Raw genomic sequence first — 18,425 nt, 5'->3', positions numbered from 1 at the left:
ATTTAACTGCTACTGAGAAACTAAAACATGTTTTCAGTAAGTGTTTCAGCTTCTTTCCAAATTTGAAAATATTTACAGTGCTATAAAAAGAATATGATGGGTTGCAAGATATTATCATTCACTATCTGTATGATACATACAGCAGTTATGACTTGAAACAACTGTTTTTTGAATAAATATTACTTCATCAGATTATCATTGTATCAATTTTTTGTTTTTTACCACTTTCATAATTTGACAGAAAATTCAAGGAAATGTATATTTACTCCATTGGGAAGTTATGAAGCGAAAACAACTCCTAAAAACATCAGGAGCACCAAACTGTGAACTTTCTGTATTATTTCTAAGGATATAAACAACTAAACCAGTATCGTTGGCAGCTGTATTTAACTCTCCTAATCTCATTCGCACAAATAAATTGAAAAGTTTGAAACTTGTATATTCTAAACTATGAATTCTAAGTAATCTGAATATTTCAGATACTCACAGTTTCAAATCTGAAAAATGGTCTTTCAGATATAAAACACTGAAAACATATAACACTACAGACGTAGGTAGTTTTTTTCTTATAGCAAAGTCATATCGGACTGTCAGCTGTGTCCACCGAGGGGAATCGAACACCTGATTTTAGCATTGTAAACCCGGGGACTTATCGCAGTTCCAGCAGAGGGCTATTCCATTATAAATCATGGCTTGATATGCATGGTGAGCACAACGTATGCAAACAAAAAGAAAACAAATAAAACTAACGTATGCTTGGTTTAAATAAACTTTTGAAGTAAGGATTTGTTGGTAACTTCAAACTGCTAAATTAACTTAACGAGTCGCCAATTACAAACGTGCGTTCACGTGACTAGAAAATCCCCGCACTCTAAAAAAAAACTCTGAGCTTAAAGGCTTATAATGCTACAATTTTGTATTATATGGAAAACAAATGGAAAATAAAGTAATGACCAACAAAAAGGAATTAAAACTGAAAATTTTAACCATCAGAATCACCGAAGTATAAATTATTGGTGACAGAAATTTATTATCTCAAAATAGCAACTAAAATGACATAGAATAACCTGCATTTTTAACTTTTGTTATGCTTTTATATATGTATATATATTACTTTTACAGAATTTTTGTATATTATTGTAAATTTTCATAGAACATGTTGGTGTCTTTTTGGTTTCTTAATATTTTTTGTATTTTATATTTGCATTTTATGTGTCTCTTGCATAATATTTAACCATTACTTAAATTTTGTGTATTTTTAATTTCCTGATTTGAAAAATGCCAGAGTGATCAGTCATATCGTTAAGTCATATTATCAACTTTTAAGAACAGGTACGTTTATTCTTTATTGCTTCTATTCCGTATTATAGTTTATCTTGGATGAACCTCCTATTTATTATGTTACATACCATGATTTAATAAGCGGAAATTTTAATTTTAATTTGAAAGTTAATTGAATATTGATGTGCATCAATTTTATGATATTTATAGACAAGATTGATAACCACAATTTTCTTTCTTAACACCAATATATTCTAATACACAAACTGGTATAAATCTACAATTTATAATAAAGATTATTACAAATAATGATTTATATACAAAAGTTTTACAAACTTACAAACAATACTGAGTTTTCTATCTAGTATTGAACTGAAAATTTTATCGACGGTTCATCATGGCGGAATTGATTCTATGTTGATACGCAGGTATAATATACTTAACAGGGAAGCTAGCTAGCTCTATTCTTACCTGGTCTCATACGGATTACAAGCTAACTTTTCAACGAGGAAGATATCTAATGTCCTCGCAGAAATACGAACGTCCGAAGTTAATTCTATGAAGTTGAATGGTTTGTGATGTTCGAAATCTATAAACGTTCCTCGTCAAATATCTGTAGTTTTCTGATTAACAAGCGTTTATCACAGTTATAGCTTCTAAGGTATATAGTATGTTAACTGTAGTAAACCAACAGTATTCTGAAAATTGTCTCTTTTCATGTCACTTTATAAAAATTTAGACAAGGTTCTCGAATATTAAGCTGGCAAAAATATTTTACTTACACACATAGTATATTGTTAATTCTTACACTCGAGAATCTTCTACAAGTTTAAAGAATAGGCGGGTGGGAATTTTGTATCATATGTTTAACACTATAAGTTATATTAATTTCGAAATATATATTAAACTTAAACAAATATAGATATTAAAATAAATACATAATATTAAATCAATTGCACTTCTGAATGGACTAAATTTCATTAATATCTTTTGTTTTAATAATGCACTTGATGTTTTTTATTCCTCTCCGGATACCAATATTTACCACAACTGATCGAAATAGAAGAACAAACAATAATGTGTGTGTTTAGTTTTTATCCAAGTTTAGAAATTCATTAATTTCTCTCTTATAAAATTATTCAAACATATCTTATTGATGCATCGGATAAATAAATAATTGAAACATAAAACTAAATGTTTCTATATGTTACAGGCGCTTTTTGCAATAAATCAATAACAGTTCATAAGGCTAGGAGCGGTTCGCGGATTATGAATGGGCCTTAATCATTGTACTACTCACTACACATCAAATTATTCATTCTACAGTTGTTTGATGTTGTTGTTGTATTTTAAGCGCAAAGTAATCCAACTTGCCATCCTTGCTCTGTTCGTCGAGGGAAATTGAGCCTCATATCTTACTGTTGTAAGTCCAGAGCGGCCTGGCATGGCCTAGCGCGTAAGGCGTGCGACTCGTAATCCGAAAGTCGCGGGTTCGCGCCCGCGTCGCGCCAAACATGCTCGCCCTCCCAGCCGTGGGGCGTTATAATGTGACGGTTAATCCCACTATTTGTTGGTAAAAGAGTAGCCCAAGAGTTGGCGGTGGGTGGTGATAACTAGCTACCTTCCCTCTAGTCTTACACTGCTTAATTAGGGACGGCTAGCACAGATAGCCCTCGAGTAGCTTTGTGCGAAATTCCAAAAAACAAACAAACAAACAAGTCCAGAGCCTTAAGGCTGAGCTACCAGAGAGTAATTGTTTAAAAACATAAATTCTGGCTATACCTTATTTTTAAGACTGTTCGTAAAGTCTTTTAAATTAACAAGTCTATTATGGTAATTTAGGTTGGACAAATACTTTAATATTATCCATCAATGCGAAATAGATGCGTTGTAATATATTTAGGTAATACGAATTAAAATATTAACAGAAATATGATTTTTCTCTGTCAACTCTTATGTAATTTTCCTCAGCTAGTACAGCGGTATGTCTACGGATCTACAACGCTAAAATCAGGGGCTCGATTTCCCTCGGTGGGCTCAGCAGATAGCCCGGTGTGGCTTTGCTATAAAAAAAAAAAAAAAACACACACACACACTTATGTAATTTCGGGTTTTTACTAACAGATGTAGAAAAAAATATAATAGATTACGTAGCTACCGAACTTACGTCCTGTATGTAGAATATTCACAATCAATTTATTATGTCCAGACTTTCGTTGCTTGCAACAATTTAAACTTGATCTTGATATTCGCATTGTTTGGAAACAACAGAATCTTGAAACTTATGATAAACCTACATTCTGCTTTAATGCTAAAACTAAATGCAAGGAATTTGGCTCGCAAACAGGCAACAATTAATTGCTAGTCAATTCTTTGTATTCGAATATAACAGTTTCATATAGCTATATATAACGCTACTATATATGATCATTTGTTAACAAGTTTCAATTCATTAATGCATATTATATTTAAACAAAAACTGAATATTTGTTATAATGGTGGAATGAATATTTGCTTTAAGCACGATGAAAATTAAAAATTGTTGAAAAGATAAAAAAAAGTTTCAAAGCGTTTCTCTCATGGTGTGAGTTTATAAACACATGTCTAATGTATGTATACTTGTTTGTTTATATTTATCGACAGTTTAATATGCCCGGCATGGCCAGGTGCTTATGGCACTCGATTTTTAATCTGAAGGTCGCGAGTTCAAATCCCCGTCACACCAAACATGCCGTGAGAGCGTTATAATGTCCCGGTCAATCCCACTATTCGTTGGTAAAAGTGTAGCCCAAGAGTTGGCAGTGGGTGGTGATGACTTTCTGCGTTCCCTCTAGTCTTACACTGCTAACGCAGATAGCTCTCATGTAGCTTTGTGCGAATTTCAACAACAAATAAACAGTTTCATTAATGAATTAGATTACCATTAATTTCAAATATTTCTCCTAGTGGCACAGTGGTATGTCTCCGGGTTTCCATACTCGTGATAGTCAAAGAATCGATAGCCTATGGTGGAGCTTTGTAATTAACTGCAAATACGTTTCCAGGTAATAGCATACAGTTTATTAACTTTCAAAACAGATTTCATCAATAGCCTAATAGACTAGAAGAAACTGTAGTTTTTATCTAAAATACTATATTTTATATCGATTACAACCAATTTTAGATATATTTATTATAAGTAACACTTAATTAATGTTAAAACACATATAATCTAATTATCTGAAATATCAAAAGAGTTACCTTTGTATTTAAATGTTTCTAGTAATTCCGAACCAGGAGTTAAATGTACGAAAGAGAACTATAATTTATTTTTCGAAAATTGCCAAGATATATTTCGAGAAAATTATAGAACGTGATTTGCTCTTTTATTGAATTACTTTGAATCAGAATGCACATAAATATCATACATGAGTCTCCATACTTGTTATTGCTTTGAAATAACTATTACGACACACTAAAAATATCTTTATGACTGAAAATTCTCAGGATATTTTGTTTATGTAGTTGAGTTAGCCTTATACTTATAGCCTTATATACATATAGAAACAGATAACAAAACTTCCTAGAAACATCAGATAGCAAGAGAAATTTAGGGTTAACGCTAACCAAGTCTTGAACGGGCATTCAAATATTACACATTTTATCTTTTGTCTTGTAGCGAATCTGCATAATTGGTTATCTCTAAGGTGTTTGTTGCGAGAATGGAAATGAGAATTCTAGCATTAAAAGCTTCAAGCTTACAGTCGAGTCATCTGATGACACATAATAGGCTTCAATAGTCATCAATGTTACGCTTCGCAGATGTAATAATTCGTAACTAATTAAAATGTAGATTCAAAACATTTGTACTGTAAACAAAGATACATTTTCTTAATTAAACTTTATGAGTAATACACTTACAGTTAGAAATAATTGTATAATTAAAGGTAAAAGACGTTGATATTAAAGTTACTTAGAAGTATTTTAAAAAGCCGTTGCAATGAAAGTTGATTAAGTTTACAAAGTTAGAAATAAAGACGTTATATTTTGTTTGTTTGTTTGAAGTTAAACACAAAGCAACACATTGGGTATCAAAACCCAGATTCCAGCGTTGGAAGTCTGCAGGTATGTTGTTGTGCTACCGAGGGTCACGTTATGTATTAACTGACCTTTTATATTCAGAAGTAAAAATTATTGGTAAATTTGCAGTTTTCAACCTGGACAGGAACTAAACTGCCACGTTTGTTTTAAAAAAAAAGTCTTAATATTACATCATATTTAAGTGTCTCGGTACATCATATTCTAAACTCAGTACTTTTTAAAGCTGGAACAGTATAATTATTTATTTAACAGTTATTCAAGACCAAACATAAGATGTGTTTATATTTGACTTTCGTAAAACTTTGGTTGTTGATATGATTTACATATTTTAATATATAAGCGTAAGCGCCAAAATAAAGGATTTAAGATTGTATATACAATTTAAAATAAACAAAAATGAAATAATGGAAACGTTTTTATTTTCATTAAAAGTGCTTAATGAAAATTAAAATTATGCCGTATAGTCTTATATCAGTCTATACTTCTAAGTACCACCTTTTAAAATAACAGAATTTTAATAATGCACAATACGATAAAATGGCATGGCCAGGTGGGTTACGGCTTTCGACTCGTAATCGGAGGGTCGCGGGTTCGAATCGCCGTCATATCATACGTGTTCGCCCTTTCAGCCGTAAGGGTGTTATAAAGTAACGGTCAATCCCACTATTCGTTGGTAAAAGAGTATCCCAAGAGTTAGCGGTGGGTGGTGATGACTAACTGCCTTCCCTCTAATCTTACACTGCAAAATTAGGACGACTAGCGCAAATATCCCTCATGTAGCTTTGCGCGAAATTCAAAATAAACCGAAACCAAACAAACCGTAACACCGTCTCATAATATTCAAGGACTCTCATTTATCATAATTTTAAAGTGTAGATAGGAGACATATCACATTCATATAATGTAGAAACAGCAGGAATTGTAATGTCCCCTGATGATTCAGCGGTAAGATAATGGACTTTCAACGCTAAAATTCAAGGATCGATCCGTGGCAGAAATAAGATAGCTCAATGGGGCTGAGTGCTAAACCTTAAACAGTTAAACAATAAAGTTTTCATATTTGAATTAAAGCACAACTAAATGTGTTGAATGCTCGCAGCCTACTGTAATTTTATAGAGTTTGGCATACTAATCATTAGAGCACGTTGGGTGCCGAGGGAATATATGGTAGAAAACTCGGACTAATCACACAGAAAGTAATTTCTCATTCATTATAGATCAGAAATTACTTTTAAAAGACATAAATCAGAAAATAATTCCAATAAACTGTTTGTCTGAAGCTAAGCACAAAGCTGCACAATAGACTATCTGTGCTATGCCCACCACAGGTATCGAAATCCGGTTTCTAGCAGTACAAGTCCGCAGACAAACCATTGTTTCACAGATGGGCTCGGGAGATTATAGAACAGCAGTCATTATCTGACTAGTCATACAACAAAGTCATGACTTTACTGACTATAAAACAAAACGATTATCTACTTATACAACAAAAACCCTGTTTGATTGACAGTGTCAGAATATGAGGTTACGAAACCCGTGCAGTTGCATGAGAACTTGAGCCCTAAAGAAGGGGGATTCAATTCAACACTAGGAATAGAGAATATTAATGGTAAAAATACGCAAGGACCAGCGATAAAACCACATGAAAGTTTAAGGTTTGCATATACATTAAAGCAAAGCTATTCATTTAAAGATAAAATAAGATAATCAAATATGATAGCAGCAACGTCTTCAATCAAAATTAACATTTCCCGCGCCCGGTGAAAACACTCAAATATTATAAGATCAATATTGGGACAACTGTTCTTATATCCCAAATGCAATTCAACCTTCTTATCTTTCAAACCGAAAAAAAGTAATTTTTTTATTACTTTTGAGAACTTAAGCCTATAAAATGCTCAGTTCAAGCCTTTCCGGCGTTAAAGGCAAGGATAGGGGGATAACAGACTGTGAAGTGGAGAGTGTGTTTTCTTGCTGCAAAGCCACATCAAACTATCTGCTATGTCCACCGAGGGGAATCGAACACCTAATTTTAGCGTTGTAAATCCGAAGACTTAGTGCTGTCCCAACAGGGGACAACGTGTAGAATAAGAGACGGAAGTGAAACTTTTCCCTGGTCTCGGCTGCTTGTGGTAACCAAAATTGATTTTTTTTTTTTGAAAATGTGATATATCAATCGCAGTATGCATTTCCTTTGTTAAAATTATGGACACACTTAGAAATAAGTATGCCTTTTGCCCATATTTGTGCTCACCAATTCAATTTATAACAAGCGTCATGGTAAATATAATATGATCACAAATATAACTGAATCTTTTATATATATCGGAAGTATGAAACCGATGAAAATACTTTCTATATTTCTCCAAACATCTCATGTGAAATTTCTTATTATGTTTATAAACTTCTAGAGCAATTACACTGGGTTATTACGGAAAATAAAATATAAATCTACTACTTATCAATGACATTCTCATTCTTTGTTATCCATATTAGGTATTAAATTTGACGTGGTATAAGGATAGCGATTTAAATTATTTTAATACTGTTATATAATTACTGAATAAGTTCATTATGTTACTGAAAAATAATTTAAATCTTTACATTTTAATTCTCTGACATTAAATTGCAATAGATTTTTTGATATTTTCATTCTTTTATATTCCTTTGAGATTAAGTGTCGTTTTAAATGTGAATGTTTATGTTTTGAAATCGTATTAAAATATGTAGCAAAATAAATTATTTTATGTACTAATACGAATATAATGAAATAATTCTAACAATAATTTCCTTAAGTAGCCTAGTTCCTGTTTTGCATATTTAATTTTTATAATAATGTGTGCATGGTTTTAAAATATAATCTTTTACATATAAGAATACGACTGAAAATATATTAAGGCATTATATTAGTCTTAGTTTTTTCAGTGGGAAATCGAAGCGAGTGGAAAGTGGTGCCCTGAAGTGGAAGAAATCAGCATAACAAAAAGATGAAACATTAAAATTACTCAAAATATTTTCAAACTACAGCAGGTGCACAACACTTTTTATGAGAAAATGTGACTAAAATCTTGAAGAGTTCAGATGTTTATGAAAGACAGTGTTAAATTTAAGATTTGAGATGATATTTGAACATTCTCGCCGAGTGCGTTTTAAAAGCATATAGTTTTGAATATTTTTTATGTTATCTAATAAAAGATATAACATATTAAAAACATTTTCAAGTGGGGGCTACATATTTTGTATACTTCCTGTTTAGAAGCATGACGTGCAATTAAAGCATTAACGTGCAGCGTTTCCTCACCACGAAAGAATGTTAACTGTATTATAAAGAAAATGCAGTAAAATTGTATCCAAATTTGACTGTTGTTTTGCGTTGATTATTGACTTTATCTGTAGCAGATGAAGCTAAAAGACAAACAATTTAACATCTAACATGTCCCAGATTTCCAACGAGCATAAGGTTGCGAAAAAGGTGTCATATATCGGCATTATCAACGACTTTCCATCCTCAAAATAGTGCAGAGTAAATTTATGAATTTGTCTTCTAGTAAGGTAAAGTTTCATTCATGGTGAGATGATATTTAATTGAGGGAAAGGCAATTGATTCAAATGTTGATATGTTCAAATGTTATGCTGGAATTTCTAACTTAATGGTTTTTGACCTAATACTTGCAAGAGCAACTTTTGGCGGAGTTCATCGCAATTTAACTGTTTATCAACTTCTATCAGGGGTTTAGATCACCATAGGAAGAGGGCCTTCACAATCATTGTATTGCATGGTTTTGTTTGTTTGTTTTTTAAATTTCGTACAAAACTATACGAAAACTGTTTATGCTAGCCATCCCTAATTTAGTAGTGGGAAGACTAGAGGGAAGACAGCTAAACATAAACCAACCACCACCAGTTCTTGAGTTACTCTTTTACCAACAAATAGTGGGATTGACCGAAACATTATAACATCTCTACGGATGAAAGAACGAGCATGTTTGGTGTTAAGGGGATTCAAACCCGCGAATCACGGATTCGCGTGTTATATCGGACCGTTATAACATTCGTCATAAGTTATTGAAAACAATAACTCGAGCGTCATAACCACCTGGTTCAGCTCTGACAGGCCGGGAATTTCAATGAGTTTAAATCTGCTTTTATCGTTTGATTGTACAAAAATATTATTTAACTGAATGTACAACAGAAAACATTATTTATCTGAGTAATAACATAAATTATTATTTAAGTGATAATAAAACTGAAAGAATTATCGAAACTGATTTTGCAGCTAAAAACTTTATATGATTTATTGCTTACTTTAGATATTTGCGCAGTGCTCCACAAGGGCTAACTGCGCTAGCTGCCTAAATTTTAAATTGATAGAATCAAGAAAAGATAGATAGTCAAGAGTACCTACTGCCTATTCTTCGGCTACTTTTATCGAATAATGAGAGTTGATTGTCACTCTTATAACGCACCTACGGACTAATTGCATAAATAGCGCAACTGTGTGCATCTGAACGCAAATTCTAGATCTTAGATTTTCAGTCCTGCGCATGAACCGCTAGGCCACGAGAAGCTGTAAGTGATTCTCTACCAGAAAACTTTATATAACTAATAACGTAACAGAAAATATGATCAAAAGTAATTTTTGCAGTTTGTTTCGAATGTTAACTCTAAGCTACAGAAGAGCAATCTGATCAAAGCTGGAATGTCTTTATACTGGAGGAAAGGTAGCTCTTCAACAGCGCAAACCACCAATTCTAGGACTAAACTGATGGAATAATAGGATTGGACCGTTACTGTTATAAAGGATCCATAATCACAAAGTACAGAGGTCGGTTATGTGACAGTGGATCACAGATAAAACATTATATTATTATAAAACAAAAACACCATATAACTTATTATACAGTAGAAAACATTACCTAACTAAAATAACACGTGCAATTTTATTTCGGATGTTGTATCGTCCCGGTTTAATATTCAGCTGTTTTTTAATACAACATTTTTGTAGAAATAGGTTCAGTTAGTTCTTCAGATCAATGTGATGTTAAGACACTAGACTGTTTTTAAAGCAAAGCTATACAATGGATTATCTCTATCTATTAACTGTAATATATCGAACCCGGGATTTTGCCGTCATAAGTACTTAAAAGTATGGGTTAAACGACCGACAGAGAGCAATGCGAGACAGATGGAACATTCTGCTTCATATTTATAAATGTAGCATTGTACATGTGTAGAAATACAGTAAATGCATACAATGCGTGTATAAGTACACAAAATATATATTTGTGCGTGCACTCTAGTGTATAATTTAAAACCCTTCAATATTTACAGCTACCTAAAAGAGATCGGTCATAAAAACTTTGAGCAATGATTCGTAGGTAAATAGATGTGTTTTAATTCAGTATTGATTTATTTTTAGCAGCTGTTTATTCCGAAAAACATCAACAACTACTGTGCTAGTCAACCAGCAAGCTCCATTGTATTCGCGTTACCTACTGCAACTTTCTACAGGCAGAGTGCATGCGTTAGTCACGGAAATTCCGGATATAAGAGAAGCAGATATTTGGGTTCAGTCACAGAGTACGTCATCTTTCGTGAGGAATCGCAACTAATTGAAATATTCTGAACCGGTCACTTCAGCATCCAGTCAAACTCAAACCATGAATTCAACCACGAACGAAGATTATTTTTCACTCGTTCAAACTTTTATAAACAGTAGCGAGATGTTTGTAGAACATTCCTCAAACTCTTCCATTCTGCCTGTAGTTCCAATAGAGATTTATGATGTTCCTTTTTCTATAATAATTGTACTATCTGTGTGCTATGGAACTGTATCATTCGTGGCTGTTGTAGGTAATTTTTATGTCTTGTGGATCGTCGCTACAAGTCGTCGAATGCAAACGGTCACGAACTTTTTTATTGCTAACTTAGCATGTGCTGATATTATTATTGGACTTTTCTCAATTCCTTTTCAATTCCAAGCTGCTTTACTTCAGCGATGGGACTTGCCTGATTTTATGTGTGCTTTCTGTCCATTTGTGCAGGTTGTATCGGTCAACGTTAGTGTATTTACCCTTACAGCGATTGCACTTGATCGCTATCGTGCTATTTTATTTCCACTGAAAGCTCGCACTTCGAAATTTCGAGCGAAACTAATTATTGCTGGCATATGGATATTTGGCGGAGTTGCTGGTATTCCTTATACCATTGCTCTACGTGTCAGAGAGGTGTACGATTCTACGACAGGAAACTAACCAAGCCTTTCTGTGATAACGTAGAGATTTCTTCTACAGTATGGCAGACTTACCAGCATATGCTGGTTTGTTTACAGTATTTTGTTCCCCTTTTCATTATCAGCTTTGCTTACGGCAGAATGGGCCTTAACCTGAAAGACGGGGAAAATCCGAGTACTTCTCAAGGTGATAGAGATGTTAGCATTATGAGAAATAAGAAAAAGGTAAGAAAGGTTGTCTTCTGAATTATTTGTCTATTAGTAATACAAATCTTTTATTATCTAGTGATGTTTTTTATCAATAATAAATACATGGATATATAAAGTATTTTTGCAAATATTACAAAGTCTTACAAATAAAGTACATGCATCGCAAAACAGTTCTTGCACTAGAGAGTTTGATGAAACCATATTTTACTGAAGTAAAACATTATTATTATACGGAACGTAAAGGTTGTTTTTTATCACAAATGATGTAAAGAAATACAATATTATGGATTTTTTATGTATTGTTATGTAGATGGGTTTATAATATAGTAATAAAAAAGAATTGTAAGGATTAAGAATTTGTGAATAATGTGGTGCATCATCTTGATTTTATATTTTCAACATAATATATAACTGTCTAGGGTAAGAAAATTTGTATATCTATAAAAGTGTTAAATGTCCTTTCTTATAAGTTACCCTTCCACTTTACTGTTTACATGTTTATGGCATTACCAATAAACACATAAATGTTTCCCGTCTTGTACATGAATTTCGTGTTCAGGAGTTTAAATTTTACATCAAACAATTGATGTTTATTTTAAAAGAAAAAAAATTGTAAGTAAGAGAAGATTATATACCCAAGCGTGAAAAATTGTAACGCTCTATCGTAATAACTTTTTAGAAAATGTAAACTTACTCGAATTACTTTCATTTTTTTATGTTTTGTAATAATACTATACAAAGCTCCAAGTGTGAGAAAATTATATTTAAAGTTAAGATGAAACAGTCTGATATAGTATTCTAAACTTAACCTTCACCAGTACACCTGTGGTCCATACGGATCCCGACAATAATTCAATATTTTTTCCTTGACCAGTTATATTTTTATAGAATTGTCACATTATCAACCTCCGACACAAAAATGGTAGAATATTCGATGTTTTGTTGTCGAATAATTTTTGTGAATAAAAAGTTACATGGGGTCTGTGAGGACCTTAAGTAATATACAAATTTGGAACTCTGTGTCTTCATCTGGCATTGTGTGTATGGACTAACAGAGGCTATCCATTGTGATAAACAGTGATTACGTATTTGTATCTCTCCTGAGTGTAATAATGCGCACAACCTACTTCATAGACGTCTTCAGAATCCCCGTGTATAAAGAAAGGCGTTAAATTTGTCTTTGTAAATCTAGAATTACTTGACAAAAGAAAGCGTGCTGGCCAAGGTGTTTCAGCAACAACAAGAAACGATGTTATTTTTGCCCAAGAATCGCGGACAGGAAAGTCTGTCAAATCTGTACAGCATGTGGAAACCATATCTGTGCTGATCACTCCACACCCAGTGTACGGTGTGATGAGTGTTTGTAAAATGACTGGTAAAAGATATGAGAAACACTTTATGTTCACTAGTTTAGCTTTGAAACAAAGTTTGATGAAGTTCGATCCCCTCGGGTTAATTCGGACCCCAAGCACATTTTCGTACAATTTAGTGTTTTTTGTTACATATTCGAGAAATCTGTTTCTTCATTCAGTATTTTATTACTTTTAATTTTAGATGTCAATTAGAGAAAAGTGGCCCTACATTATCGAAATATGTAAATGATTATAACTTTTTGTTTAAATATGAGAAAATGGATATAAATAAATTACATATTTTGTAACAATAAATCACATATTATATACTTATGATACTCAGTCTTTCTTACAGTTTATCTGCACAATGTTATGAGAAGCCAGTATGCTAACTTTTCAACATCTGAATCAAAGCTTCAACACTTTGATCATTAAATACATGCGGGGTCCGTAGAACCACAGATGTACTGTGAAGTTGATATTTTAACGTGTACTGATGAAGGTTAATCTTACCAAACTTGATATACTTGTTTATTTAAATTCCGTACATTACTATGTTTTGAAAAAGTTCTTATGTATTTTTCAATGACCAGATTTAAATATTTTTGGCTCAAGAAACCTATCGTTTCTGTTTACAGATAATCATACTTTATTCAAATATCATACTTTACATGGCTGAGGTTAATTTTATAAAATACATAGTCAAGGTTGATATTAAGATATATGCATGCCGTATTCTACTTTATACAATTTTAAGAGAACTGCTAGTGAGGAGACGACATGTGAACATTTTAACAGGTAATATACAGTAAAAATAACAGTCTTGATTTTACATGACTTTGGAACTGGCAAAACAAATAGAACCAGAATTTCCAATCGTTAAATATTACTCTTTTTTAAAATAGTCATATAAGTAGAATTTTAAGGTTAACTAAAGGAAGGGTACAAGGATGAAGCTGAAATTTTATTAAAACATTAAGCTTTTGATAGACAAAGTGGAGAAACTAGTAATGTAGAGTCCGCTATGTGGTCATCAGCTGATTAAGTGACGTATCTATTCCCTTCCATCTTCAACTTGTTCTGTTTTTTCTTCTTAAGCTCAGTAGCCAGTTCTATAAAGATTTTATATTTAAGTTCAGTAGCCAGTTCTATAAAGATTTTATATTTAAGTTCAGTAGCCAGTCCTATAAAGATTTTTATTTAAATTCAGTTAGTCAGTCCTATAAAGATTTTATATTTAAGTTCAGTAGCCAGTCCTGTAAAGATTTTATATTTAAGTTCAGTAGCCAGTCCTATAATGATTTTATATTTAAATTCAGTAGTCAGTCCTATAAAGATTTTATATTTAGTGATTGTTAGTCTTGTTCTTATACTGTTCGAATAACTAGTGGAGACCGGGGATGGTTGATCACAGAAAAACGTTGACAATAATGCCGATAAGTTTCACGTATACGGCTCGTAACAGTCAGGTGGTTAGGGCGCTTGACTTGTAATCTGAGGATTGCGGGTTCGCTTCCCCGTCACACTAAATATGCTCGCTCAGTCGTGGGGGCACTATAATGTGAAAGTCAACACCACTATTCGTTGGTAAAAGTATAGTCCAAGAATTGACGATGGGTGGTGATGACTGGGTGCTATCCCTCAAATTAGGGACGACTAGCGCTGATATCCCTCATGTAGCTTTGTGCGAAATTCGAAAAGAAACAAACTTTAAGGTGGTACTAATATCATGGCTACTAATACATCAAAACACGTGCCATTCGCTGTTGTAGTTTCATTGTGATCAGATGCCTCTCTCGTGTCAAGGTGTAAAGTGATGCTTTCTTATACTACGAATATATTTTGTACTGGAAATATTTATTTCATGTTATATTGCTAATTTTCTTAGTAATGAACATAACAGAAAAGTAAGTGTCGTGTATATTAACCTACACTGAGTATGGGCGAAATAGATATACCCTCTGGAGTATTTGGTTTGTTTCGAATTTCGCGTAAAGCTACACGAGAACAATATGCACTAGCCGTTCCTAAGTTAGCAGAGAAAGACTAGAGGGAAAGTAGCTAGTCATCACCGTCCATCGCCAACTCTTTGACTACTCTTTTACCAACAAATAATTGTTTTGATCGTGACATTATAACGCCCTCACGGCTGAAAGAGAAAGCATGTTTCATGGGACGGGAATTTGAGCTTGCGACCTTTAAATTGCGAGTCAAACGCTTTAACTATCTGGCCATGTCCGGTCCGCTCTCGAGTAAGATGATATAAATGAAATGAAATCAAAAACACTATTTATATTAATATATTTATTACACATTTAAGTGAAGGAAGGAAAAAAAATCTGACCATAAGACCTAGAAACATAGTTTAAACTTCAAGGGTAGCAACGCATAAAAAACAAAAATTAAAGCACGTTTCTCAACGTAGACGTGTTGGACACGTGTCTCAATCTCCCCCAAATGTTTGTTTGTTTTGTTGCTTTTTTTTAATTTCGCACAAAGCTACTCGAGGGCTATCTGTGCTAGCCGTCCATAATTTAGTAGTGTAAGTCTAGAGGGAAGGCAGCTAGTCATTACCACCCACCGCCAATTCTTGGGCTACACTTTTACCAACGAATAGTGGGATTGACCGTCACATTGTAATGCCCTCACGGCTGAAAGGGCGAGCATGTTTGGCGCGACGGGGATGCGAACCCGCGACCCTCAGATTACGAGTCGCACGCCTTAACACGCTTGGCCATGCCAGGCCCTGCCCCAAATGAATTTGTCAATGTGCCTCAAACTGCCATTTCCCTATAAATGCTCTCCATGTGCCATCCCAGTCACAACTATCAAAATATTATGTACATTATATAGCCGAAAGAATGCACCTTCAAATATTATGAAACTGAAATTCTTCTACTAAAGTATTTAATATAACGTAAAATCTTTGCATTAGAAACTATTTACCTTCGTTTGTGAAAAGATCAGTCTTCTCCTACGCACAACGAAGGCTTTCAATCACAATTAAGTTACAATAAGTGACGTTTGTTTGGGTGTGTTAGTGGTCATAATATCACGGCTACCAATTTCATCACAGAACAAATAGTCCGCTTCTGTAAATTTGTACTTAATAACAAATAAACAAACAAGCAGAAAACATAGTATTTGAAAAAAATACTTGTTTGTACACAGCTTAGGATTAGCAAGTATAGTTAATGTAACAATTTATCAAAGAAAGATTTGTCAATTCACATAATAACAATTAAAAAACAACAATAAAATTAAAGTAAAAAGTTACATTGTTGCTAGTATCTTTTTTTTTAAACCGCGGAAAGATCAATTCTTATAATAAATAGCTATCTGCTCTCTTAATAAAACGGAAGAATTAATTACACATTAATAAATGAACAGTAGATCGTTGATCATGTTTCACAGATTGGTCATAAAAGTATGTTAGAAGAATAACAAAATCTCATTTCTACAGAAATGTTTTCATTACGTAAACTAGAAAGTAATGTAAGAAAATAAAGTAAAAATTATTGATACAGAACCTAAGTTCAATAATGTTCAAAAAAAAGTATTACTATTAGTTTTCTATATACTTAACGTCAAACTATCTTGATTTCCGGCTTTAATCAAAAAGGAAAACGAAATAGCGTTCAACAATCTCTTAACCAGAGGAGAGTAGTTTTATTACGTCAAACTTTTCAATTTCACATAAAAAAGTCTTGCACAGATATTATATTAAAATGAAAATATTATAAGATATTATTAGGTTTCATTTGTAAAATAATACTCCTATATCTGAGAAGCTGGTATTGTGTTTACTTCAGTCTGTTTTCATTTTGTAAGAAGTGTACCATTTTAAATTCAACAAAGGGCCAGGCGTTTCCTAGCGTTTTCGTGCTGAACCGTGAAACATAATCTCACAGTTTGTGTACCATTGTCGCAATAACGCGCTCTTCATGTTGGGAGCAATTAGACTAGCCCAAGAATTGGGGGCATGATGTTTTGTAGATCCCTTAGTACCAGTGTATCATTTCAGAATTAATGAAGATTATCGTATGTAGCACTTAGAAACTTTGTGCACATTTCTAAAACAAACTGCCTTTTATAGCAGCAAAATACATTTTATTTCAATAACATTTAACTCCTCGACTTGTATATTACTTTAATTTCTTTAAATTTGATATCGATAAGTAATCCTAAGTTGGATAACCGGTTAAAAGTAATACCATTAAATGTTGATTAAAACATCAAATGGGAAATCGTAACGGAAAAGCTGTTTCATTCATCGTTAAATATGGAAAACTTTCAAAAATCTCTTATTTATTGGGTCACACGTATGTAATTTGTAGCGCTATAAATTAACCAAAAGTAACTTTGAACAACTAAGTTTCTGAAAATGAATAATTGTTAATCATCTTTAAAATATTTTACAGTATTATGAGACAGTTTATTGGGTTCTATATTTTTAGTACGCTCATTCCAGGCCTACTGGTTAGTTTAAAGTGAAGTTTCAGTGAAGAAGTGAGAAAAAGATTTGGTTGTTGTTAAAAGTTCAAACCTACACAATGGACTATCTGTGATTTGCCTCTATGGGTATCGAAATGCGATTTTAGCGACTTAAATCTGCGGGCTTACCTTTGAGCACAGTACATTGTGCCAACCTAAAGATTACTTTAGGTGGAGTGTTGTTCTAAGAAAATAACTAAAATACAAATAGTTAATAAGCTACCCAACATGTCTACATTTATGTAAAGAAATATTCTCGTAAACAAACAAAATACGTAAATATCTCGACATATGTCATGTTTTAAGACACAGTGAATATAAATGTTTTAATGTAACTTTTCAATACTGCTGATTACAATAAAAATCAATGTTTATCGTTGTTTTTAGATAAGCATAATTTAACATTTTCTATCTAGTTGTTGTTTCGAATTAAGCTCAAAGCTACATAACAGACTATCTGTCTGTCCTCCTTCCACTACAGGTATCGAAACCCGATTTCTATCGTTGTAAGTACTCAAACATACCGCTGTGGCGCTGGAGTGCCTCTATCTAGTTGCAAGGTCTGACGTTTTTCTGATAAGTTGTCTAGTTCCGGCAACTTTTGTTCGACACTTGGTTAGCAAACTACACCTCTTTCCTTCGCAATATTTGGAGGACATCAGAATAAACATGCACATAACCAGTTAGGTAACGAGCATTTTAAACTGAATAATTAATTGTAAACTACTTACCCAACCTCCAGTGGATCACTGATAATTCTACTGTCTTATGCCACT

The 18,425-nt window shown here is 33.0% G+C and overlaps 1 pseudogene across 1 annotated transcript in view; it reads left to right on the top strand.

Annotated features, from left to right (window-relative positions):
• Nucleotides 1–10,851: 10,851 nt before the first annotated feature.
• Nucleotides 10,852–18,425, top strand: part of LOC143251642 (tachykinin-like peptides receptor 99D) — a 62,215-nt pseudogene continuing 54,641 nt past the window's right edge. The window contains exon 1 of the transcript XR_013028633.1: nucleotides 10,852–11,818. The product of XR_013028633.1 is annotated as a tachykinin-like peptides receptor 99D (transcript). The remainder of the gene's footprint in view (nucleotides 11,819–18,425) is intronic.

Source organism: Tachypleus tridentatus, chromosome 6, assembly GCF_004210375.1.
Source record: "Tachypleus tridentatus isolate NWPU-2018 chromosome 6, ASM421037v1, whole genome shotgun sequence".
NCBI classification, from domain to species: Eukaryota; Metazoa; Arthropoda; class Merostomata; order Xiphosura; family Limulidae; genus Tachypleus; species Tachypleus tridentatus.
Note: the sequence above shows the minus strand (reverse complement) of the source record. Positions and strands in the feature narration are given on the sequence as shown.